Raw genomic sequence first — 25,276 nt, 5'->3', positions numbered from 1 at the left:
CTTCACCTACAGTAGCACCCATTATCAAAGGAGACAAATTCAGTTTGAGTCAATCACCACAAAATAATTTGGAACTAGAGCATATGAAAAGCATACCTTATGCTTCTGCAGTTCGTAGCTTAATATATGCTCAAGTATGTACTCGTCCAGACATTGCATTTGCAGTAAGAATGTTGGGGAGATACCAAAACGATCTAGGGCAAGAATATTGGAAGGCTGCCAAGAAGGTTATGTGGTATTTACAAGGAACCAAGAACTTTAAGCTTACTTATAAACATATAGATTTCTTGGAGGTTGTTGGATATTTAGATTCAGATTTTGTTGGATTTTCAGATACAAGAAAGTCTACTTCAGGATATGTTTTTCTCTTAGCAGGGGGCGCTGTATCTTGGAGAAATATCAAGCAGTCTATAACTGCTTCATCAACCATGGAAGTAGAATTTATTGCATGCTATGAAGCAACTTCACAGGCTATATGGCTAAGAAATTTCATAGTAGGATTAAGGATCGTTGATTCTATATCAAGACCAATAAAGATCTATTGTGATAATATGGCTATAGTTTTTTTTTTTTTAAGAATAATAAAAGTGGCAGCCATAATAAACACATAGATATATAGTATTTGGTTGTGAGAGATAAAGCAAGATTTGGAGATGTGTTTATTGAACATATCAGTACCGAGCTGATGATTGCTAATCATATGACTAAAGTATTGCTGGCTAATGCTTACACTAATCATGTGGAACATATGGAACTTATTAGCTCATTTGATGTATGATTTTTATCTCATTTTCGTATTCACATTTTGTGAACAACACTTACAGCTTTGATTAATAATACATGACTATGGCATATAAAGTTTATTTTTGTCATATATGGTATATTTGATACATAAAAAATGGACCCTAAGGGACTATTATTTAGTTATTCGGTAAGATATGGATATATCTTATAAAATACATATTAATAAATATCTTACATTGTAATATATGGAATGAAATGTCTTCAAAATAAGATATAACCGCTATGATTCATATAGTAGTATTTGCTGATGAAGTTAAAGGTTACAAGATTGGACAAATTTAATTTATGACCATAATACAGTTTTATCACCTTTATGTCACGTGGGCCAAATGGGAGAATGTTAGCACGTCTCCTTAATTTCAGGAGACTTGATGTGGCCCACTTATTGGGTATTCCCACAGAGATAAATACAATCTTGTATAGTGATATTTTGGTGACTAAGTCCAATCAAATAAAGTGGTTATAAAGAGGTTATCTCATGTGGTGGTTTCTGCGATGGATAGAAACTCTTATAGTAACCTTTATAGATAAGGATACGGGTCCCTAACCTATCATTATAAATAGCCTGTGGATCCATCACCTCAGGCATTCAAGTCCTATATAGGTTAGAAGGCCAGTCCGATCTGTGGTGGCGATTTCGAAGATACTTAATCAGCGATGGCCAGTAAAAATTTTATTTATTTATTATTCCGCTGCGCATATTTTACCCTACATAGACTACTGCACATGAGGAGGTCTAGTCTTGAGATTCACAGGTTCAGAAATAGGTCCCCTAGATGGCTGTGAAGGAGAAGAGGAAGGTCAGCCTACTTCTTCTCCAAGTCTATTCAAGCTGTTTGCTACCTTAGTGGTGGAGACAAGTAATATTTCATTTATCTTAACATTCTGCTCCTTGAATTGAGACATCCTCTTCCCAACTTCACTTCTCAGCCTCCCAGCAGTTGCACTCAAATGCATGTTCTCCTTATAAACTGTTTGCTTCATCTCTTGAACTTATGATTCCAAGTTGTTCACTTTGACGTGCAAGCAGTCCACCTTCATGTTCACGGTGCTGAGCTGGTAATTGATGTTTGTCATTAGCTTGATTAGCATGCTGCTCTGGGGACAATCTGCTGACTCCTAAGTTGCTGCCCTCATACTTTGCTCAAACAAAAGTTTTTCTACAATTTCATTACATAATTTTTCTATTACTTCTTGCATGACTTCTTGGAAGACCTCCTTTGTGAACTTTTTGAAGTGCTAGTCTGCATGGGATCATTAGATACAGGAGTTCCTTCCCTGTTAATCCTTTCAAAGATTCTTTCAGATACATCATCAGTAAATTGTCCTTCATCATCTCTTCTTCCTTCAAATTACTGATTATACATGGGAACTGAAGGTTCTGCTGCTGGTGCTTCTCCCTCTTCTCTTCTTTCTTCCTCTTCTTCATCCTTCCCTTTCATACTCTCTCTCACTTTGATACACTATCCATCAACTTTGTTGTAGCCCATTCTTGATAGAGTCTTCATGTTGTATGTATCCACATGGTGTAGGTCCTTTTTCGCATCTCCTTTCAGATGCACTATAAATTGCAGGGTAGTGTTTGATCTCCTCGCTTCTTCATGCATGTGGCTCATCATCATCAGAGGCAGATTGATTGATTCTCATTGATAACATTATACAGGCAAACAAGTCTCTGTTGAAGACGTGATCAAATTTTCTAATTTTTGGAAAGAAAATTCTTGAAATCATGTGGTGGAACAGCCTCATCTCCACATTCAGTTGACTGGTAATAACTTTCTCTAATCCAGTCAAGTATCCTATATTTAAGATTTGCTGCAATCGTTCCTTTCTATTCTTCAGCTTCTCTGATTGTCTCCTTCACAAGATAACTAATATTTCTCCCAGCTTCCTATGATGAAAAGAAATCTGAACATTTTTCACCATAGAAGTTATTTGGACCCTATCCGCATCGTACTCCAAGTTTGCGTAAAACTATTTAACCAACTCAGGATAGGTGGGTTCATTCAGACCAACCAAAAAAATTCCATCCCATGCATTTGATACTTTGCCAGATTATTAATCCTTCTTTCTTGAAGAAGTCAAAATCCATATTTCTTCCGGTGTTTAACTGTCTTATATATTAAGAATGGAAGACTTGTTTCCTTTTCTTTCTTGTTTAATGTATTGTCCGGCAATTTTTCCTAAATAATTTTCTTCTTCTTCTTCTTCTAAAGCTCTGGGTTGGCTCTTGTTGGCTTTCTTTTGGTAGACCTGAGGATGACTTAAAAAGGGTGTCGTTGTCAAAATCTTAACCAACAAATAAATATTTCTATATTACTCTTACCATCCTCTATTCGATGAATAGTAATGTAGGAGGTCGATCCACAGGGAGGCGATTGAGCACACAAATAGAGAATAGAAACTCCATTAAGGTTTATTTTAGAAAAAAAGACAATTCCTTGAGGATATTCGATTAATCTCTAATCAAGAAGAGTTATTTTTCTAAAAAATAAACAAAGAAAAGAAAGAAAGATTTTGCAATTAAAATAAGAACTTTAGAAAGCATAAAATCAATTGCGAAAATTAAACTGAAACTTAGACACAGATTGCATAAAAAAAATGATAGATTTCATAAAAAGAAAATTGATTACAAAAGTAAAAAATGAAGAAAAACCCAATGCTTTTTTCCTCTCGGTGGAACACTCTTTTTTTTTCTTTTGTTTTCTTCAAGAATAGAGCATCCTCTGTTCTTTTTTTTTTTGTTTTGATGTGAGCCCTTCCTCCCCCGCTTCAGCCAAGAGCCTCTCCTCTCTTTATATAGATTGCCCCCACCCTTGAAGCCAGCGATAGATCCATGATTTCTCGTGGAGAGGGGGAACGGACGCATGATCACTGGGACGGAATGCATGCAAACAGCTGGATCGATGGGAGCTGGTCACAAGATCGCTCACGGACGCGTGATCCGGGGAAGATGAATGCTGACGGGTGACGGGCTGAATACACATCCCGACTGGCCATGGGACACTCGGACGCATGATCTTTTGGCATGATGTAGGAGGGCAGATCGCGGAAGGCTTGGATGCGTCGCGGGATCTTTGGATGCGGGGCTGGAGCGGACCTTGATGGCAAGAAATGGAAGGCTGGATGTGAATCACGGGATGCTGGGAGGCTGAAACGGGAGGCTTGATGCGGCTTGGAATGGACGCGGGATGCTGATTCGGGAAGGGAGGAGATGCGGATGCATGGACTGCACGTGGGAGAACTCTGGAAGGCTGTGATGAACTCATTCAAATGGATGCACGGGATGTTGGATCGAAGGTGCTTCGTGGAAGATAGATGGCTCGGCTTGGGTTGGCATCCTTCTGAAGTCAATTTGCACTCAATGTGTATTTTATCTCTGATTTATGACAATCTGTGCCAAAACACAAATATAATATTAATTCAGCGAGTATAGCATTATATGTGAGCAATAATACTAATTTAAACGGCGTGTAGATTGCACTTTTGTACTCTCATCAGCTCTCTTTCTATTTCCATGGGAGTCTGAGCTCTTCAGTGCCATGGGAGTCCTTAGGCTTGAGGGGATGTGGAGTTCTAAAGCTGTTGGAGGGAAGGCTTAGGTTTGAAATGGAGGAGATGGGACGAAAGTCGGCTCAAAGTATGGTTGTTAAGGTTTCTATAGAATGAACACAGAAGGGTCGGCTCATAGCATTTTATACCCTAAAGACCAAAAGACGTCTCAAGCCACATGGGAGTTGGCTCCTAACATTTAGGAGATGACTCCAACTCCTGTATCAGCCACACCTCCTTCTTAAGAGTCAGCTCCACTTCTCCTGGTTTGACTTGCCGAGCTTTTCCATTATAGGAGTTGTCTCCTCCTCATCACGATACTCAAAACAAAAACTTAGAGATTCATATCACCAAAACAGATGATAGAGATGCAACCAATGATAGAGACGCAACCAGCCCATCTAAAGATCCTTTGCATGGAATTGAAGGTCCTATGACTAGGGCCAAGACTAAGAGGATGAAACAAGCTTTGGAAAGCCTGATCATAAAAATCAAAGGAAAAGAAGACCAACGTGAGATAGAGGCTGCACCTAATTGGGTCACTTTCATACAATTGGGTGAAGATGCTTTGAGTCCAACCTGAAGACAACACTTTGAAAAGTCCAAATCACATGACAAGAAGCATTCATGGGAAGGCCAACTTTCCTATTGTATTTGGATTTTCGTGCATACTTTTGGGGTGATTTTTCAGATGATGTTTTGTATTTCCCAAGTCACATTCAGACTTTCTTGTAGTTCCCAAAGTCACTATAATTACTTTGGGATCTTTTTCCTAAGTTCTGATTTCTTCTCTAGGAGTAGGTGTAACATGCATCTTTTCCAAGCCTTGGTAAATGCAGCCTTGGAAAATGCATGACAAGTAGTGCTATGTAATTTCCTAGGAGTTGCTTCTCTTTGAAGCCATTTCAGCCTTAAAATAGCACCTGATTGTACTTGAGAGGGGGAGAATGCATGAATGAAATTTGAGAGTTTCTCTTATGTGAGAGCTTCACCTTTGTTCTTGGATTAGAACTTGATAGTGTTGGTTCTACCGGCAGGTCGCGGTTAGGGTCACGCTTCTTTTGATAACTTTGGTTCTACCGGCAGGTCGCGGTTAGGGTCAAGTTCCTCTTTCTCTACCTGTTTCCAGGACGGTCCGAAGTGTGCTCTTATCATTTGGTATCAGAGCCCGGTTCCTGAAATCAGGTGTTATCTATCCTTTGTGTGTTTATCTTGTTTAATTCAAAAAAAAAAGGTGTTCCGCTGTTGTTTATCTCTATATCCTTGGTGACATCTTCCTTTAATCGGTTTGTGTCATCATCCTTGTTCCTTTCTGTTCTGCTATTTCAAAAAAAAAAAGAAAAAAAGAGAAGAAAAAAAAAAGAAAAAAAAAGAGAAAAATTCGGGGCAGATTTTGCTTCTAATTTTCTTGTGGGTTCTTTAACGCTTCCATTGAATTGTTCTCAATTCAAACCTTCCTTGAACCCTTTGTTGGTTCCAATTAAATTGTTCCTTGCGAGTTCTTGTTCCCTAAGGTTATTATCGACTCCTTACTGTTTCCTGTTATGTAGAAACATCCAAAAGGTTCTTATTTAAGAGCTCATAAGGTGAAGCTAAGTGGTAAAAGGCAAGAGGGTGAGATCATCATCAAGAAAAAGCCATAAAAGAGTGTCCACCAGAGAGAGGAGTGTGTGAGGACCTATTCTATTTATATTAATCTTTTGATTGCAGCATACAAAGATGAGTAGTGAAGGTAGTAAACAACCAGATGTTGATATGAAGTTATGGATGAAAGCCATTGCTGATCAACTTACTAAGCTCGGTGCACGAATGAATGATTTGGAATCACCAAGCAGACTCAAACCTTTGAGGGGGCGGATGTTTGAAGAAGAAGAAGAAGAGGAGTATTCGGATGGAAGAAGTAATGGAAGGAGGCAAAGAGATGAATCAAGAAAAGACAGTCATTTGGGAAGTATTAAGATGACAATCCCTGCATTCCAAGGTAAAAATGATCCTGAATTATATTTAGAGTGGGAGAGAAAGGTTGAACATGTGTTTGAATGTCATAATTATTCCGAGGAGAAGAGGGTTAAACTAGCCATTGTTGAGTTCTATGATTATGCTAGTATTTGGTGGGATCAAATGGTGACTAGTAGACGTAGAAATGGGGAGAGGCCTATTGGTACATGGGATGAGATGAAGGCTGTCATGAGAAAAAGGTTTGTACCCAGCCACTACTATAGAGATTTGCACAGGAAATTGCAAAGTCTAACTCAAGGCTCCATGAGTGTGGAAGATTACTATAAGGAGATGGAAATAGCCATGATTAGAGCCAATGTTGAAGAAGACCGAGAGGCAACTATGGCTAGATTCATTGGAGGTTTAAAGAAGGAGATAGCTGATGTGGTAGAATTGCAACATTATATAGAGATGGAGGATTTGCTGCACAAAGCTATTCTAGTGGAAAGGCAATTGAAAGCTAAGAGTACTTCCAAATTTACTACTAGTTCCTCATGGAAATCGAATTGGCAAATAACAAATCTGTGTCAAAGCCAAAAGAAGATGCAAAGGCCAAAAATTCGATTGCTGCACCTAAAGGTAAAATGGAAACTAATTCATCCTCTAGATCTCGTGATATCAAATGTTTCAGGTGTCAAGGAGTTGGACATATTGCTTCTCAATGTCCAAATAAAAGAACCATGATCCTGCTGGATAATGGAGACATAGAGAGTGTGAGCTCAAGTGATGATGACATGCCACCATTGGAGGATTGTAGTGATGTTGAAGTTGCTGAACCTGTTGTTGGAGATGTGCTTGTTACTAGGCGTGCTCTCAACATGCAACCTAAGGCGGGTGGTAATGAGGAGCAACGTGAGCATATATTTCATACAAGATGCCATATAAACGACAAGGTATGCAGCTTAATCATTGATAGTGGGAGTTGCACTAATGTTGCTAGCACCTTGTTGGTTGAAAAATTGAGTTTGCCCACATTAAAGCACCCTAATCTATATAGACTTCAGTGGCTGAATGATTGTGGAGACATAAGGGTGACTAAGCAAGTGATGATTTCATTTTCCATTGGTAAATACAAGGATGAAGTTCTTTGTGATGTGGCACCTATGCATGTTGGACATCTACTTCTTGGGCGTCCGTGGCAATTTGATAGAAGGGTTATTCATGATGGGTACAAAAATAGATACACTCTTATTATGAACAATCACACTATTGTTTTAACACCTCTCCAACCAACCGAGGCCTATGCTGATCAAATCAGAATTACAAGAGAGTGTAAGTTGAGAGAGGAGCAATTGAGCATTCAAGAAAAAGAGAGGAAAGATAAGAAAAATGAGAGTGAGCAGAAGAAAGAAAAGAATAAATCAGAATCCAAAGAAGAGAAAAAAAAGAGAGTGAGTGCATTTGCAAGCAAAAGAGAGGTTGAGAGTGCCTTGTTAGCAAAAGAGCAGCTACTTGTGCTCATACACAAGGATGTTTATTTCACTAACGAACTCAATTCTTCTTTGCTTAGTATGGTTGCTTCTTTGTTACAGGAATTTGGTGATATTTTTCCAGAAGAAATCCCCCATGGATTACCTCCTACAAGAGGTATTGAGCATCAGATTGACTTAATTCCAGGTTCTTCAATCCCAAATAGACCAGCCTACAGAACAAGTCGAGAGGAAGCAAAAGAAATTCAAAGGCAAGTAGATGAGTTGCTGCAAAAAGGATTTGTGAGGGAGAGTCTTAGCCCGTGTTCTGCTCCTGTGATCTTGGTTCCGAAGAAAGATGGGACGTGGCGCATGTGTACGGACTGCCGAGCCATAAATAAAATCACTGTAAAGTATCGATATCCTATCCCTAGATTGGATGATATGCTTGATGAATTGCATGGTTCGTGTGTGTTTTCTAAAATAGATTTGAAAAGTGGATACTATCAAATTCGCATGAAAGAAGGTGATGAATGGAAAACAGCTTTTAAAACAAAATATGGTTTATATGAGTGGATGGTGATGCCATTTGGCTTATCTAATGCACCCAGCACCTTCATGAGGTTAATGAACCATGTTTTGCGTTCTTTCATTGGGAAATTTGTTGTAGTGTATTTTGATGATATTTTGATTTATAGCAAAACCTTAGATGAACATGTTAATCATTTGCATGTTGTTCTTAATATTTTGAGAGAAAACAAATTATATGCTAATCTTAAAAAGTGTTCATTTTGCCATGAATCTGTTGTGTTTTTGGGTTTTGTTGTAAGCTCGAAAGGAATAAGTGTGGATGAGGAGAAGGTAAGGGCAATTAGAGAATGGCCTACACCTAAGAATGCAAATGAGGTAAGAAGTTTTCATGGTTTAGCAAGTTTTTATAGAAGGTTTGTAAAGAACTTTAGTTCTATTGCTGCACCTTTGAATGAACTTGTTAAAAAGAATGTTGCGTTTAAGTGGAATGAAGTGCATGAGGAAGCTTTTAATTCATTAAAAGAAAAATTGACCAATGCACCTTTGCTTTGTTTGCCTAATTTTGATAAAGCTTTTGAAATTGAATGTGATGCATCTGGTGTTGGCATAGGGGCCGTACTAATGCAGGACTCTAAACCAATTGCTTACTTTAGTGAAAAGCTTAATGGGGCATCATTGAATTATTCCACGTATGACAAAGAGTTGTACGCTTTGGTGAGAGCTTTGCAAACTTGGCAACACTACTTGTGGTCAAGGGAATTCATAATTCATTCTGACCATCAAAGCTTGAAGTTTCTAAGATCTCAAGGTAAGCTTCAAAAAAGACATGCCAAGTGGTTGGAATTCATTGAGATGTTTCCTTATGTAATCAAGTACAAGAATGGTAAGGAAAACAAAGTGGCTGACGCATTGTCCAGAAGGTATGCATTGCTTACTTCTTTGCAAACTAAATTACTTGGTTTTGAGTTTATAAAGGACTTATATGCTAATGATTCTGACTTTGGCCAAGTATGGGATTCTTGTTCTAAACATGCTTTTGGGGACTATTATAGGCATGATGGTTTCTTGTTTAAGAAAAATAAGTTGTGTGTGCCTGTTTGTTCCTTGCGTGAAATGCTAGTTAGAGAAAGTCATGGTGGTGGATTGATGGGACATTTTGGGATAAAAAGGACCTTAGAAATATTGCATGAGCATTTTTATTGGTCTAACATGAAGCATGATGTGCAATCGGTCTGTGATAAGTGCATAGCATGTAAACAAGCTAAATCTAATGTCATGCCCCATGGCTTCTATACACCTTTGCCTGTGTCTAATCAACCCTGGACTGATATTTCAATGGATTTCGTGTTAGGATTACCTCGATCTCAAGGTGGCAAAGATAGTATATTTGTCGTTGTTGATAGGTTTAGTAAAATGGCACATTTCATTGCATGCTCTAAAACCAATGATGCAACACATATTGCTGATCTGTTCTTTAAAGAGATAATGCGCTTGCATGGATTGCCTAGAACAATAGTAAGTGATAGGGATGTAAAGTTCCTAAGTCATTTTTGGAAAACTTTGTGGAATAAACTAGGAACAAAACTCTTATTTTCTACTGTTGCACATCCTCAAACGGATGGACAAACTGAAGTAGTAAATAGAACACTTACTACCTTGTTGCGTGCTATCATTCAAAAGAATTTGAAAAATTGGGAGAAATGCTTGCCACATGTTGAGTTTGCTTATAATAGAACTGTTCATTCTACTACTTCTTATTCTCCTTTTGAAGTTGTGTATGGCTTTAATCCTTTGACTCCTTTAGACATCTTACCTTTGCCTACTAATGAGTGTACCAATTTGGATGGTAAGAAAAAGGCGGATACTATTAGGGAGTTGCATGCAAAAGTTCGAGCCAACATTGAGAGGAAGAATGAGCAATATGCAAAGCAAGCAAATAAGGGGCGTATTAAAGTTATTTTTGAACCAGGAGATTGGGTTTGGGTTCATATGAGGAAGGAGAGGTATCCCACTCAAAGAAAATCTAAGCTGCAAACAAGAGGAGATGGACCCTTCCAAGTTCTAGAGAAGATCAATGACAATGCCTACAAGTTGGACTTGCCAAGTGAATATGGTAATGTAAGTGCTACCTTTAATGTGGCTGATCTATCTTTGTTTGATGTAGGTGATGAATCTGATTCGAGGACGAATCCTTTTGAAGAGGGAGGGAATGATAGAGATGCAACCAATGATAGAGACGCAACCAGCCCATCTAAAGATCCTTTGCATGGAATTGAAGGTCCTATGACTAGGGCCAAGACTAAGAGGATGAAACAAGCTTTGGAAAGCCTGATCATAAAAATCAAAGGAAAAGAAGACCAACGTGAGATAGAGGCTGCACCTAATTGGGTCACTTTCATACAATTGGGTGAAGATGCTTTGAGTCCAACCTGAAGACAACACTTTGGAAAGTCCAAATCACATGACAAGAAGCATTCATGGGAAGGCCAACTTTCCTATTGTATTTGGATTTTCGTGCATACTTTTGGGGTGATTTTTCAGATGATGTTTTGTATTTCCCAAGTCACATTCAGACTTTCTTGTAGTTCCCAAAGTCACTATAATTACTTTGGGATCTTTTTCCTAAGTTCTGGTTACTTCTCTAGGAGTAGGTGTAACATGCATCTTTTCCAAGCCTTGGTAAATACAGCCTTGGAAAATGCATGACAAGTAGTGCTATGTAATTTCCTAGGAGTTGCTTCTCTTTGAAGCCATTTCAGCCTTAAAATAGCACCTGATTGTACTTGAGAGGGGGAGAATGCATGAATGAAATTTGAGAGTTTCTCTTATGTGAGAGCTTCACCTTTGTTCTTGGATTAGAACTTGATAGTGTTGGTTCTACCGGCAGGTCGCGGTTAGGGTCACGCTTCTTTTGATAACTTTGGTTCTACCGGCAGGTCGCGGTTAGGGTCAAGTTCCTCTTTCTCTACCTGTTTCCAGGACGGTCCGAAGTGTGCTCTTATCATTTGGTATCAGAGCCCGGTTCCTGAAATCAGGTGTTATCTATCCTTTGTGTGTTTATCTTGTTTAATTCAAAAAAAAAAGGTGTTCCGCTGTTGTTTATCTCTATATCCTTGGTGACATCTTCCTTTAATCGGTTTGTGTCATCATCCTTGTTCCTTTCTGTTCTGCTATTTCAAAAAAAAAAAGAAAAAAAGAGAAGAAAAAAAAAGAAAAAAAAAGAGAAAAATTCGGGGCAGATTTTGCTTCTAATTTTCTTGTGGGTTCTTTAACGCTTCCATTGAATTGTTCTCAATTCAAACCTTCCTTGAACCCTTTGTTGGTTCCAATTAAATTGTTCCTTGCGATCCTGATCAATGGATCATCACGAGGACGGTGATCGATCCGATCAGTGCACAGATCACTTTTCTTCTGGATGGATGAGACTTGAGTCCACAGTGTAGGGACACTGAAGTGATAGTGCAGGTGCTTGTTAGAGAACAAGGGTACTGAGCGTGACCAAGACAAGAAGTCACTTGGATGTCTATCCACTCGTCAGTGACTTGCTTGATGTTGCAGTAGTATGACTGGTCCTTTGACCTGCGGTGCTTCAGCTACTCACAGTGAGGTTATTGTAGTTTGACTACACGTATACATGGTCTCTAGTCATATGGGTCCTTGTAGTGTAGATTGGCTGCAGTAAGTTCACTGTAGGAGTAGGGTATGCACTTTCATGGAATCTATCGACCTTGATAGAAGAGGAGTGATCCTATGTGATTTGTTAGACTGAGTTCTAAGACCTTGGCCAGGGCAGTAATATAAAGTGGAGAAAGAGTTTTCCACTATCGAACTCGAGTCGAATAAATCTTGACATATGACAGACGAAGGGGTTTGACGAGTTATCCATGACCTCCGTCCTGTAGGGATCCACGATAGTAGGACTGTATCACACGATAACTGCACCTAGAGGTTCATCATTCTATTCTACTGGGTAGCCGCTACATGCTGCTAGGTGTCACTGGTGGATGGTGGGACTCACAGGGATTATCTCGATGATCGATAAACTCTAAAGAGTAAAGTTGGAATCGTTCCAATCCATTGAAAGGAGTTTCAATGATATTGTGATAGAGATCATAATATATCTCACTACTAGTCAGAGTAGAACCTATGGGGTCACATACACTAGTAGTAATGACCGATCCGATGGTTGAATCGTGATTAGGAATCACAAGTAATCAATTTGATTGATAATAAGTTGAAGAAGGAACAAAGGGAATTGATTAATTGGACTTAAAACAGGAGTCCTACTTGGAGTAGGATTCATAGAGTCCTAATTGGATTAGGACTAGAAATCCTACTTGGACTGGGATTTCTACTTGGACTGGGAATCCTATTTGGAGTAGGACTAGGAGTCCTACTTGGAGTAGGATTCATAGAGTCCTAATTGGATTAGGACAGGAATCCTACTTGGACTAGGATTCCTACTTGGACTGGAAATCCTATTAGAGTAGGACTAGGATTCCTACTTAGAGTAGGATTCCTATAATTCTAATTAGATTAGGAGTTTTGAATTAAATTTGGATTCCTACTTGGAGTAGGATTCCTAGAGTCCTAATCGGATTAGGACTTCGAATTTAAATTAGAGTCCTAATTGGATTAGGACTAGAATTAAACAAGTCCTAATTGGATTAGGATTTCTTAAGTCCCAATTAATTATTAATCCAATGAATCAAGATGGCTCCTAATTAGATTAGGATTGAAGAGTTCAATTGAGTCATGGTTCATTCAAGTTCTAATTGGATTAGGACTAGCATAGATTGAACCCAATTGATTCATGATTTGGACTAAACCAAATAGGAGCCCTAGATGCTATTTAAGAGGAGGCTTGGGGCTGACCTAATTCATATGAGAAGCTCTCCCCTTGTGGCCGTACGCCCCCTTTCTCCTCTCCTCTTGGATCAGCCGCAAGCAAGAAAGAAAAAGATCCATGGTGGTCTCCTTCTTCCTCCTCCGTTTGGGATTCAACGCAAGGAAAGAAAAGGCTGCATCTAGCTTTTTGGATCTTCTTCCTTGATCCTTTCATCTTCTTCCTCCTCCCTCTAGCATTCAAGAGTTGAAAGAAAGGGAGGTGATCAGCCATCAAAACCAATCTCTGCAAGGGAGCTAGCACCCCGGAGAGATTAGAGCGATTGGATCGGTCCTCTGCTTCGTGTGGATACCCGTAGAGGCCGGGCACTTGAACAGCTTTAAGCGAACCTTCATCCTAAACCACGAACATCAGTTTGCGGTGATCATCTACCCGCACAAGGTAAAGATCTGATCTTCCTAAAGTTATTAAAAGGTTTTAATCCTTATCTATCTACGGACGGTTTTGAACAACGTTCATGCAATGAACGGTTGATCCCGCGCATGCCTCTTCCGCTGCATCTGAATTTTTTTAAATTTCATCGGCATGATCGGGGTTTTCTAACATCTCTATCACATTCATATGGATGTATCTGTGAATGTATCTGAGCAAACAGTGAATACCATAGGATCTAATAGATCCAGAAATGAGATAAATCTAAAGTATTTATGGCACCTCAGGCTTGGCCATATAGGAGAAGACAGAATAAACAAATTGAAGAAACATGAGTTTTTTGGCTCATTGACTTTCGAGTTATATTCGATTTGTAAATTCTGCCTTCGAGGAAAGATGACCAAATTATCCTTTGTAGGATACAAGGAGGTCCACTGAAATACTTACCCTAGTACACACTGATGTGTGTGGCCCATTCGATGTGCAGGCTAAGGGCTATAATTTTTTACTTCATCTACCGATGATTACTCACGGTATGGATATGTGTATGATACACAAATCTGAAACTTTTGAAAGGTTCAAAGAGTTGAGATATGAAGTAGAAAAATAAACAGAAAAACTCATTAAGGTTCTTCGATCAGATCGAGGAAGTGAATACCTTAGTGGAGAGTTCCGTGATTATCTCAAGGAGAATGGTATAGTTTCATAATAGACTCCTTCTGGTACACCTCAGCTCAACGGAGTACCAGAGAGGACGAATCAGACTCTATTGGATATGGTTCGGTCCATGATGAGCTTCACTAATTTACCCTTGTTTCTTTAGATAGATGCCCTATTTTCAACTATTTACTTATTGAATAGAATTTTCTCTAAAGTCCGTTCCTACCACACCATATGAGATATGACATGGTAAGAAGCTGAGTCTTGGTTATCTCAAGATTTGGGGATGTCCAGCTCAACTCAAGCGACAACAGACGGACAAGTTAGAGGATACGACAATTAATGCTCATTTTATAGGATATCCTAAAGAGTCATTAGGATACGACTTTTCGTCCCAAAGGATCACAAAGTGTTTGTGAGCCTAGATGCTATCTTCATGGAAAATAGTTTATCCTTGACAGAAACAGTAGGAGGAAAATTGAGCTTGAAGAGAAAGTCTCTAAAACAGCAACGAGCCATTGTGCCTATGGAACCTATTTATATTAAGCCAGTACACGTAGTACCTTCTCCACCTCGTAAATCTAGTAGGATCTCCCATCCACCTGAAAGGTACTTAGGTATGCTTATAGAGGATGTAGAGGAAGTGTTCCTCATGGGAGATAGGGATCAAGGTAAGGATCTTAATACCTACAACGAGGCGATGTTAAATCCACCAGAAGGTATAGTCAGTGATTGCTGGAAGCGATGAAGTCAGAGATGGACTCCATCCATTCCAACCAAGTCTGAACCTTAGTAGATCCACCAGAAGGTATAGTACCTATTGGGTATAAATGGATCTACAAGAGGAAATTAAGTTCGAATGATTAGGTAGAGACCTATAAGGCAAGGCTAGTGGCGAAAGGTTATAGTCAGTGCGAAAGTACTGATTATAAGGATACTTTTCACCCTGTAGCCATGCCGAAGTCCATTCGAATATTGCTTGCTATTGCAGCATAATATGATTATGAGATATTGTGATAGTGATCATAAGGTCTGTAAACAGCAAAGGTCCTTCTATGGACTAAAGCAAGCATCTCGGAGTTGGAACACTCGTTTCAACGATATAATCAAATCATTTGATTTCATCAATAACGAAAAGGAACCATGTATATGTAAGAATGTTAGTGGGAGGGCTATTGCATTCTTCGTATTGTACATAGATGATATCCTTCAAATTGGGAATGATATTCCCATACTAACTTAGGTCAAGGTTTGGTTGTGTAAGGAATTCTCCATGATAGACCTTGGAAAAACATCCTATATCTTGAATTAAGATCTATAGAGATAGATCTAAAAGGATGTTTGTCCTGTCACAGAATATGTATATAGAGGGAGTGCTGAAGAGGTTCGGCATGGAAACCTCTAAAAGGGGATTATTATCCCTTAGGCATGGGATAAATCTCTCCAAGAAGATGTACTCCAACACATCTGAAGAGATTCAGCGGATGAGCAATATCCCTTATGCTTCGGCTATAGGGAGCCTCATGTATACCATGCAATGTATGTGACTTGATATAGTACATGCTGTGAGTGTCACGAGCATATATCAATCAAATCGAGGCAAGAAGTGCAGGATAGCTATGAAGAACAGTCTTGAGTACTTAAGAAGAACTAAGGACATGTTCTTGATCTTTGGGTGAAGATAAGAGTTGAAGGTAGAAGGATGCACACATATTGATGATAGAAAGTCTACATTAGAATATGTGCAACGGTGGTTCAGTAAATTGGAAGAGTTCCAAACAACCGATCATTGTAGATTCTACCTTAGAAGCTGAATGTCAAACCGTCTCTAAGGGTACAGTGGAAACTTTTTGGTTTAAGAAGTTCATTGCAGAGTTAGGTGTAATGTCATCAGATGCCATAACACTCTACTGCAATAACAAAGGCACCATAGCACTGGCTAAGGATCCAAAGGTCTCACAAGAAACCGAAGCACATAGAGCAGCGGTTTAACCTAATAAGTGACTATCTCGAAAAGAAATAAGTAGAGGATCAAAGAGTAGACTCCATAGGAAATGTGGTGGACCCATTCACTAAGCAGATAAGTCAGCAGAAAACTAAAATGCATCTTGAGAAGATGGGGCTTAGGTTTATGGCTGATTGGCTTTAGTGCAAGTGGGAGATTGTTAGAAGTATGCTCTAGAAGCCAATTTGGCTGACACATTATTTTATTCTAGAACATAAATTTGTACTTGACCTAATTAAGTTGGGCATTCTTTTCATTCATATTCTTATGTGTCCATGAATCGTCCAAGGAATTAATAAGATGATGACGTATATTCTCAAGAGTTGAGAATTTGAGGCATGTGTCATTGGTGATTAATTCCTGAATTGCTTCTGATCGATGGATCATCACGAGGATGGTGATTGATCCGCTGAGATTAGTGCACATATTGCTTTTTTTGATGGACGAGTCTTGAGTCCACAGTGTAGGGACACTGGAGCAATTGTGCAAGTGCTTGTTAGAGAACAAGGGTACTGAGCGTGACTAAGACAAGAAGTCACTTGGATGTCTATCCACTCGTCAGTGACTTGCTTGATGTTGCAGTAGTGTGACTGGTCCTTTGACCTGCGGTGCTTCGGCTACTCACAGTGAGATTATTGTAGTTTGACTGCACGTATACATGGTCTCTAACCATATGGGTCCATGCAGTGTAGATTGGTTGCAGTACGTTTACTGTAAGAGTAGGGTATGCACCTATAAGGAATCTATCGACCTTGATAGATAAGGAGAGATCCTATGTGATTTATAAGACTGAGTTCGTAAGACCTCGGCCGGGGCAGATTGCACAGTGGAGAAAGAGTTCTCCGCTCTCGAACTTAAGTTGAATAAATCTTCACATACGACAGACGATGGGATTTGACGAGTTGTCCATGACCTCCGTCCTGTAGGGATCCACGATAGTAGGACTGTATCATACGATAACTGCACCTAGAAGTTCATCATTCCATTCTGTTGGGTAGCCACTACATGCTGCTAGGTGTCACTGGTGGATGGTGAGACTCACAAGGAATATCATGATGATCGATAAACACTAATGAGTTGAGTTGGAACTGTTCCAACCCATTGAAAGGAGTTTTCAATGGTGTTGTGATAGAGATCGCAATATATCTCACTACCAGTCAGAATAGAACCTATGGGGTCACACACACTAGAAGTATTGACCGATCCGATGGTTGAAATGTGATTATGAATCACGAGTAATCAATCCGATTGATAATCAGTTGAAGAAGGAACAATGGGAATTAATTAATTGGACTTAAATACAAATTCTACTTGGAGTAGGATTCGTAGAGTTCTACTTGGAGTAGGACTGGGAGTCCTAGTTGGAGTAGGATTCCTACAATCCTAATTGAATTAGGATTTTGAATTCAATTTGGATTCCTACTTAGAATAGGATTCCTAGAAGTCCTAATTGGATTAGGACTTCGAATTCAAATTAGAGTTCTAATTGGATTAGGACTAAAATTGAACAAATCCTAATTAGATTAGGATTTCTTAAGTCCTAATTAATTATTAATCTAATGAATTATGATGACTCCTAATTTGATTAGGATTGAAGGGTTCAATTGAGTCATGGTTCAATCAAATCCTAATTGGATTAGGATTTGAAGGGAAAGCAAATTGGTGCACCTAATCCTCTTTGGAAGAGGACTAGACCACCTTGCATTAGACCCCACACCCCACTTGATTGGATCAAGTAAGGCATGCGTGAAGAGGAGAGCCCCCTCCCTTGGCCGAAATCAAAGAGAAGAGAAGAGGGGCGTGCACCCCTCTTCTTGGCTCCAAAAGGAAAAACATAAAGCTCCTAAAATGTAGGAGCTTCATGTGTCTTTATAAGGAGGTAAAGGAACAAACCCTTGGGTAATTCTTTTCCTCCTCTTTTCAGCCGTGAGCCACCCTTTTTCTCTTGGTCTTTCAGCCGCCATCAGCAAGGGAAAAGAAGAGGAGGCGTGCACCTCCTCTTGATCTTCTTCCTAAGGTCCCAACGCATGCAAAAAGGAAAAGGCTGCTAGGGGTTCTCCTTCTTCCTTTCTGCACTCTTCTTCTTCCTCCTCCCTCTGGGATTCAAGAGTTGAATGAAAGGGAGAAAATCAGCCATCCAAAGTTGTCTCTGCAAGGGAGCTAGCACTCCGGAGAGACAAGGAAGCTTTGATCGGATCTCTACTTCGTGTGGATACCCGTAGAACCCGGACGCGTGAACGGCTTCAAGCGAACCTTCATCCTAAACCACGAACTTCAGTTTGCGGTGATCATCTACCCGCACAAGGTGAAGATCTGATCTTCCAAATATTTTAAAAAGGCTTTAATCCTAATCTATCTACGAACGGTCTTTGAACAACGTTCATGTGATGAACGTATGATCCCGCGCATGCCTCTTCCGCTGCATCTGAAAATTTTTTTAATTTTCTGCGGCATGGGCGGGTTCCCAACAGTGGTATCAGAGCCTAGGCCTCGTAGATTACGATTGGAATTAATAGAATTAAGGCATATTAGATCTGAAAATTAAAGGATTATGCTTGCTGATTTTTATGCATGCAGATTTTCAGGTTGCAGAATTTTTCTGCATGCTGAATTTTGGTATGCATTGATTAATGATTCTGTCATGTAATTAATATGATTAAAATTATTTAGAATCATCCCTTACATGATCAGCGACTCATGAGATGAGGTAACCAATTAAGTTTCAGATCTGTAAATTATAATGCATGTGATGTGAATGGTGATGATCATGGATGACTCTTTGTGAATGTGCTGATATGATCTGCGATGTAATCTGTGATGTTATGTGATGATATGTAAATCAATTTTTCAGATGCCTGCGAGCATCTCAAATTCATGTATTAGAGACCTGCGTGTCTCATGAAAAAGGGTTGTAATTATTCTTTTATTTTTGAATTTTATCTGGGATGTAATCTGTGATGTATGTTGCACGTCGATGGTTGATCGATGTATGCCTCCTACAAGCAAGCCTTGCGCGGATTGAGATCATAGGTTGATTGAAGATGGATCAAGGAGTTGATTACAATTGAACCTAAGGGATCAAGATCGAGTCAAGAGTTGAAGACGATCAAACCATTTGACGTGCATGTGCTTGTACTATAACCCATCCTGGATCCATGATCATCACCAGTTACATTTACTACTTTTTATATATATATGCCTGGATGTTTAATGTTTATGCATATGCATAGCGGGTAGATGGATGTGTGCATGAGATGCGAGTTGCCAATCGAAAGAGACCTAAACTAAAACCTTCTCAATCAAGTCGAGAGTGAACCAATATGAGCGGGTCATATTAGATTAATTGATCTAATTGGTGTCTAGGAAAGCATGAAAGGTGGTTATTTAATTAGGACCTTACTCTCTGAGTAAGGGGAGCCTCCCACCTGCTTACCTGGCCAATTGTTCGATTACCTCTTATGAAGAGCTCAAGTTGCAAACACTAAGACCTGATTAACCAATATTAAGTCAATAGGTCTTCCACTGTAGTAGAGCTGCTAAGGTCTTTCTGATGTTGATTTGTCTCGGCTGGACACAGTGGGCAAGTTGCATTGGGGGGCTGAACCTCTCTATAGACATGAGATGTTGTAGGGTAAAGGTGGGGTTGGGCACCAATAACTGTTAGGTGAGGACCCAATGACGACTTTATTTCTACGGTTATACGGTGGGTCTGACTTAACTAAAGGATGGGACCAATAACTGTTAGGTGAGGTCTTCATGACTTAGAGACCAAGTAGCACTGCAACATGCTTGAGAAGCATTGTACAAGAGTTGTACACTCATCTATTTATGTATCACCAATAACTGTTAGGTGAGGTGGCATGTAAATCGGTGGGACCGCAGTACCCACTAGAAACTCTAGTCGTGTAGGATTTCCGTTTTTTACCAGAGGAGTGTGAGGAATTCGAGAAAATAGTGGGAGGCACATTTGTTCTAAAAGACCCTAGAACAAATTAAGATCAAGTACAAAATTCTAACTAGAATCTTTACTCTCTGAGGATTATAATGTCAGCTTCTAGACTTTTAACTCATATCCTATAGAACAACCGTTTGACCAAACCCAATTATAAAGACTGGCTCAGCAAATTTTAAAATAGTTTTGAATTGTGAGAAATTAGGGTATGTGCTAGACCATGGAATCCCCGTATTACCAATCTGTCCGATCACTGATCAGCGTGAGACGCATGCTAAGTGGACGAACGATGACAATAAAGTTAGGTGCTACATAATGGCATCCATGTCCAATAAATTATAATGCCAGCATGAGAACATGAAGATTGCCAAGGACACATTAAGTCACCTGCAAGAGTTGTATGGTGATCAGAGTCACGCAGCTTGGTTTGAAGTGTCCAAGAGGCTCTTCAAGGCCAAGATGCGCGATGGGCAGTCTGTCCATGATCATGGTTTGACCATGATAAAGGACTTAGAGAAGCTTGAGAAGCTCAGCATAACCATGCACAAGAAATTGCAAACGGATTTGATCCCACAATCCCTTCTAGCTTCATATGAACAGTTTATAGTAAATTACCATACGAACAAGATTGTATGCACCAAAACAGAATTGTTAAATAAATTGGTAACTACCTTAGGAACCTTGAAGAGTTCAAGGGGCATCGTTCTCACTGTCGAGTTGGTTTCTACTTACAAGAGAGAGTCTATCTGGAAGAAAAAGAAGCATGCAAAGAAGCAGAAAAAGGACAAGAAACCAAGTAAAGAAGTTCCAAGAAAAAGGCCAATTGCAAGGAAAAGTGTTTCCATTGCATAATGGACGGCCATTGGAATAGGCACTGTCCTACATACATGGAAAGCATAAAGAACATGAAGGGTGACAGACCTTCAGAAGGTATGTCAGATATGCTCAGGATACTTAGGAACTGTTACCTATTGCTAGCAGAAATTTGATTTCTGTATCTTGTTTAGCACAGAAAGATATTTATAAGACTACTGTTCCATTTATTTGAGAAATAAATTGGTTCAACATGGTTTTATGATTGACAGTCTCTATCACATACATATGGATGTATCTGTGAATGTATCTGAGCAAACAGTGAATACCATAGGATCTAATAGATCCAGAAATGAGATAAATCTAAAGTATTTGTGGCACCTCAGGCTTGGCCATATAGGAGAAGACAGAATAAATAAATTGAAGAAATATGAGTTTTTTGGCTCATTGACTTTCGAGTTATATTCGATTTGTAAATTCTGCCTTCGAGGAAAGATGACCAAATTATCCTTTGTAGGACACAAGGAGGTCCACTGAAATACTTACCCTAGTACACACTGATGTGTGTGGCCCATTCGATGTGCAGGCTAGGGGCTATAATTTTTTACTTCATCTACCGATGATTACTCACGGTATGGATATGTGTATGATACACAAATCTGAAACTTTTGAAAGGTTCAAAGAGTTGAGATATGAAGTAGAAAAATAAACAGAAAAACTTATTAAGGTTCTTCGATCAGATCGAGGAAGTGAATACCTTAGTGGAGAGTTCCGTGATTATCTCAAGGAGAATGGTATAGTTTCAAAATAGACTCCTTTTGGTATACCTCAGCTCAACGGAGTGCCAGAGAGGAGGAATCAGACTCTATTAGATATGGTTCGGTCCATGATGAGCTTCACTAATTTATCCTTGTTTCTTTAGATAGATGCCCTATTTTCAACTATTTACTTATTGAATAGAATTCCCTCTAAAGTCCGTTCCTACCACACCATATGAGATATGACATGGTAAGAAGCTGAGTCTTGGTTATCTCAAGATTTGGGGATGTCCAGCTCAACTCAAGCGACAACAGGCGGACAAGTTAGAGGATACGACAATTAATGCTCATTTTATAGGATATCCTAAAGAGTCATTAGGATACGACTTTTTGTCCCAAAGGATCACAAAGTGTTTGTGAGCCTAGATGCTATCTTCATGGAAAATAGTTTATCCTTGACAGAAACAGTGGGAGGAAAATTGAGCTTGAAGAGAAAGTCTCTAAAACAGCAACGAGCCATTGTGCCAATAGAACCTATTTATATTAAGCCAGTACACGTAGTACCTCCTCCACCTTGTAAATCTAGTAGGATCTCCCGTCCACCTGAAAGGTACTTAGGTATGCTTACAGAGGATGTAGAGGAAGTGTTCCTCATGGGAGATAGGGATCAAGGTAAGGATCTTAATACCTACAACGAGGCGATGTTAGACATCAATTTCGAGAGATTGCTGGAAGCGATGAAGTCAGAGATGGACTCCATCCATTCCAACCAAGTCTGAATCTTAGTAGATCCACCAGAAGGTATAGTACCTATTGGGTATAAATGGATCTACAAGAGGAAATTAAGTTCGAATGATTAGGTAGAGACCTATAAGGCAAGGCTAGTGGCGAAAGGTTATAGTCAGTGCGAATTATAAGGATACTTTTCACCCTGTAGCCATGCTGAAGTCCATTCGAATATTGCTTGCTATTGCAGCATAATATGATTATGAGATATTGTGATAGTGATCACAAGGTCTGTAAACAGCAAAGGTTCTTCTATGGACTAAAGCAAGCATCTCGGAGTTTGAACACTCGTTTCAACGATATAATCAAATCATTTGATTTCATCAATAACGAAAAAGAACCATGTGTATATAAGAAAGTTAGTGGGAGGGCTATTGCATTCTTCGTATTGTACATAGATGATATCCTTCAAATTGGGAATGATATTCCCATACTAACTTAGATCAAGGTTTGGTTGTGTAAGGAATTCTCCATGATAGACCTTGGGAAAGCATCCTATATCTTGAATTAAGATCTATAGAGATAGATCTAAAAGGATGCTTGTCCTGTCACAGAATATGTATATAGAGGGAGTGCTGAAGAGGTTCGGCATAGAAACCTCTAAAAGGGGATTATTATCCCTTAGGCATGGGATAAATCTCTCCAAGAAGATGTACTCCAACACATCTGAAGAGATTCAACGGATGAGCAAGATCCCTTATGCTTCGGCTATAGGGAGCCTCGTGTATACCATGCAATGTATGTGACTTGATATAGTACATGCTGTGAGTGTCACGAGCATATATCAATCAAATCCAGGCAAGAAGTGCAGGATAGCTGTGAAGAACAGTCTTGAGTACTTAAAAAGAACTAAGGACATGTTCTTGGTCTTTGGGTGAAGATAAGAGTTGAAGGTAGAAGGATGCACACATATTGATGATAGAAAGTCTACATTAGAATATGTGCAACGGTGGTTCAGTAAATTGGAAGAGTTCCAAACAACCGATCATTGTAGATTCTACCTTAGAAGCTGAATGTCAAACCGTCTCTAAGGGTGCAGTGGAAACTTTTTGGTTTAAGAAGTTCATTGCAGAGTTAGGTGTAATGTCATCAGATGCCATAACACTCTACTGCAATAACAAAGGCACCATAGCACTAGTTAAGGATCCAAAGGTCTCACTAGAAACCGAAGCACATAGAGCGGCGGTTTAACCTAATAAGTGACTACCTCGAAAAGAAATAAGTAGAGGATCGAAGAGTAGACTCCACAGAAAATGTGGTGGACCCATTCACTAAGCAGATAAGTCAGTAGAAAACTGATATGCATCTCGAGAAGATGGGGCTTAGGTTTATGGCTGATTGGCTTTAGTGCAAGTGGGAGATTGTTAGAAGTATGCTCTAGAAGCCAATTTGGCTGACGCATTATTTTATTCTAGAACATAAATTTGTACTTGACCTAATTAAGTTGGGCATTCTTTTCATTCATGTTCTTATGTGTCCATGAATCGTCCAAGGAATTAATAAGATGATGACGTATATTCTCAAGAGTTGAGAATTTGAGGCATGTGTCATTGGTGATTAATTTCTGAATTGCTTCTGATCGATGGATTATCACGAGGACGGTGATTGATCCGCTGAGATTAGTGCACATATTGCTTTCTTTGATGGACGAGTCTTGAGTCCACAGTGTAGGGACACTGGAGCAATTGTGCAAGAGCTTGTTAGAGAACAAGGGTACTGAGCATGACTAAGACAAGAAGTCACTTGGATGTCTATCCACTCGTCAGTGACTTGCTTGATGTTGCAGTAGTGTGACTGGTCCTTTGACCTGCGGTGCTTCGGCTACTCACAGTGAGGTTATTGTAGTTTGACTGCACGTATACATGGTCTCTAACCATATGGGTCCATGCAGTGTAGATTGGCTGTAGTAGGTTTACTGTAGGAGTAGGGTATGCACCTATAAGGAATCTATCAACCTTGATAGATAAGGAGAGATCCTATATGATTTATAAGACTGAGTTCGTAAGACCTCGGCCGGGGCAGATTGCACAGTGGAGAAAGAGTTCTCCGCTCTCGAACTTAAGTCGAATAAATCTTCACATACGACAGACGATGGGGTTTGACGAGTTGTCCATGACCTCCGTCCTGTAGGGATCCTCGATAGTAGGACTGTATCATACGATAACTGCACCTAGAGATTCATCATTCCATTCTACTGGGTAGCCACTACATGCTGCTAGGTGTCACTGGTGGATGGTGAGACTCACAGGGAATATCATGATGATCGATAAAAACCCTAATGAGTTGAGTTGGAACTGTTTTCAACCCATTGAAAGGAGTTTTCAATGATGTTGTGATAGAGATCACAATATATCTTACTACCAGTGAGAATAAAACCTATGGGGTCACACACACTAGAAGTATTGACCGATCCGATGGTTGAAATGTGATTATGAATCACGAGTAATCAAGCCGATTGATAATCAATTGAAGAAGGAACAATGGAAATTAATTAATTGGACTTAAATACAAATTCTACTTGGAGTAGGATTTCTAGAGTTCTACTTGGAGTAAGACTGGGAGTCCTACTTGGAGTAGGATTTCTACAATCCTAACTGAATTAGGATTTTGAATTCAATTTGGATTCCTACTTAGAATAGGATTCCTAGAAGTCCTAATTGGATTAGAACTTCGAATTCAAATTAGAGTCCTAATTGGATTAAGACTAAAATTGAACAAATCCTAATTAGA

This window comes from Phoenix dactylifera, unplaced genomic scaffold, assembly GCF_009389715.1.
Source record: "Phoenix dactylifera cultivar Barhee BC4 unplaced genomic scaffold, palm_55x_up_171113_PBpolish2nd_filt_p 000473F, whole genome shotgun sequence".
Lineage (NCBI taxonomy): Eukaryota > Viridiplantae > Streptophyta > Magnoliopsida > Arecales > Arecaceae > Phoenix > Phoenix dactylifera.
This window is presented reverse-complemented; position numbering follows the sequence as displayed.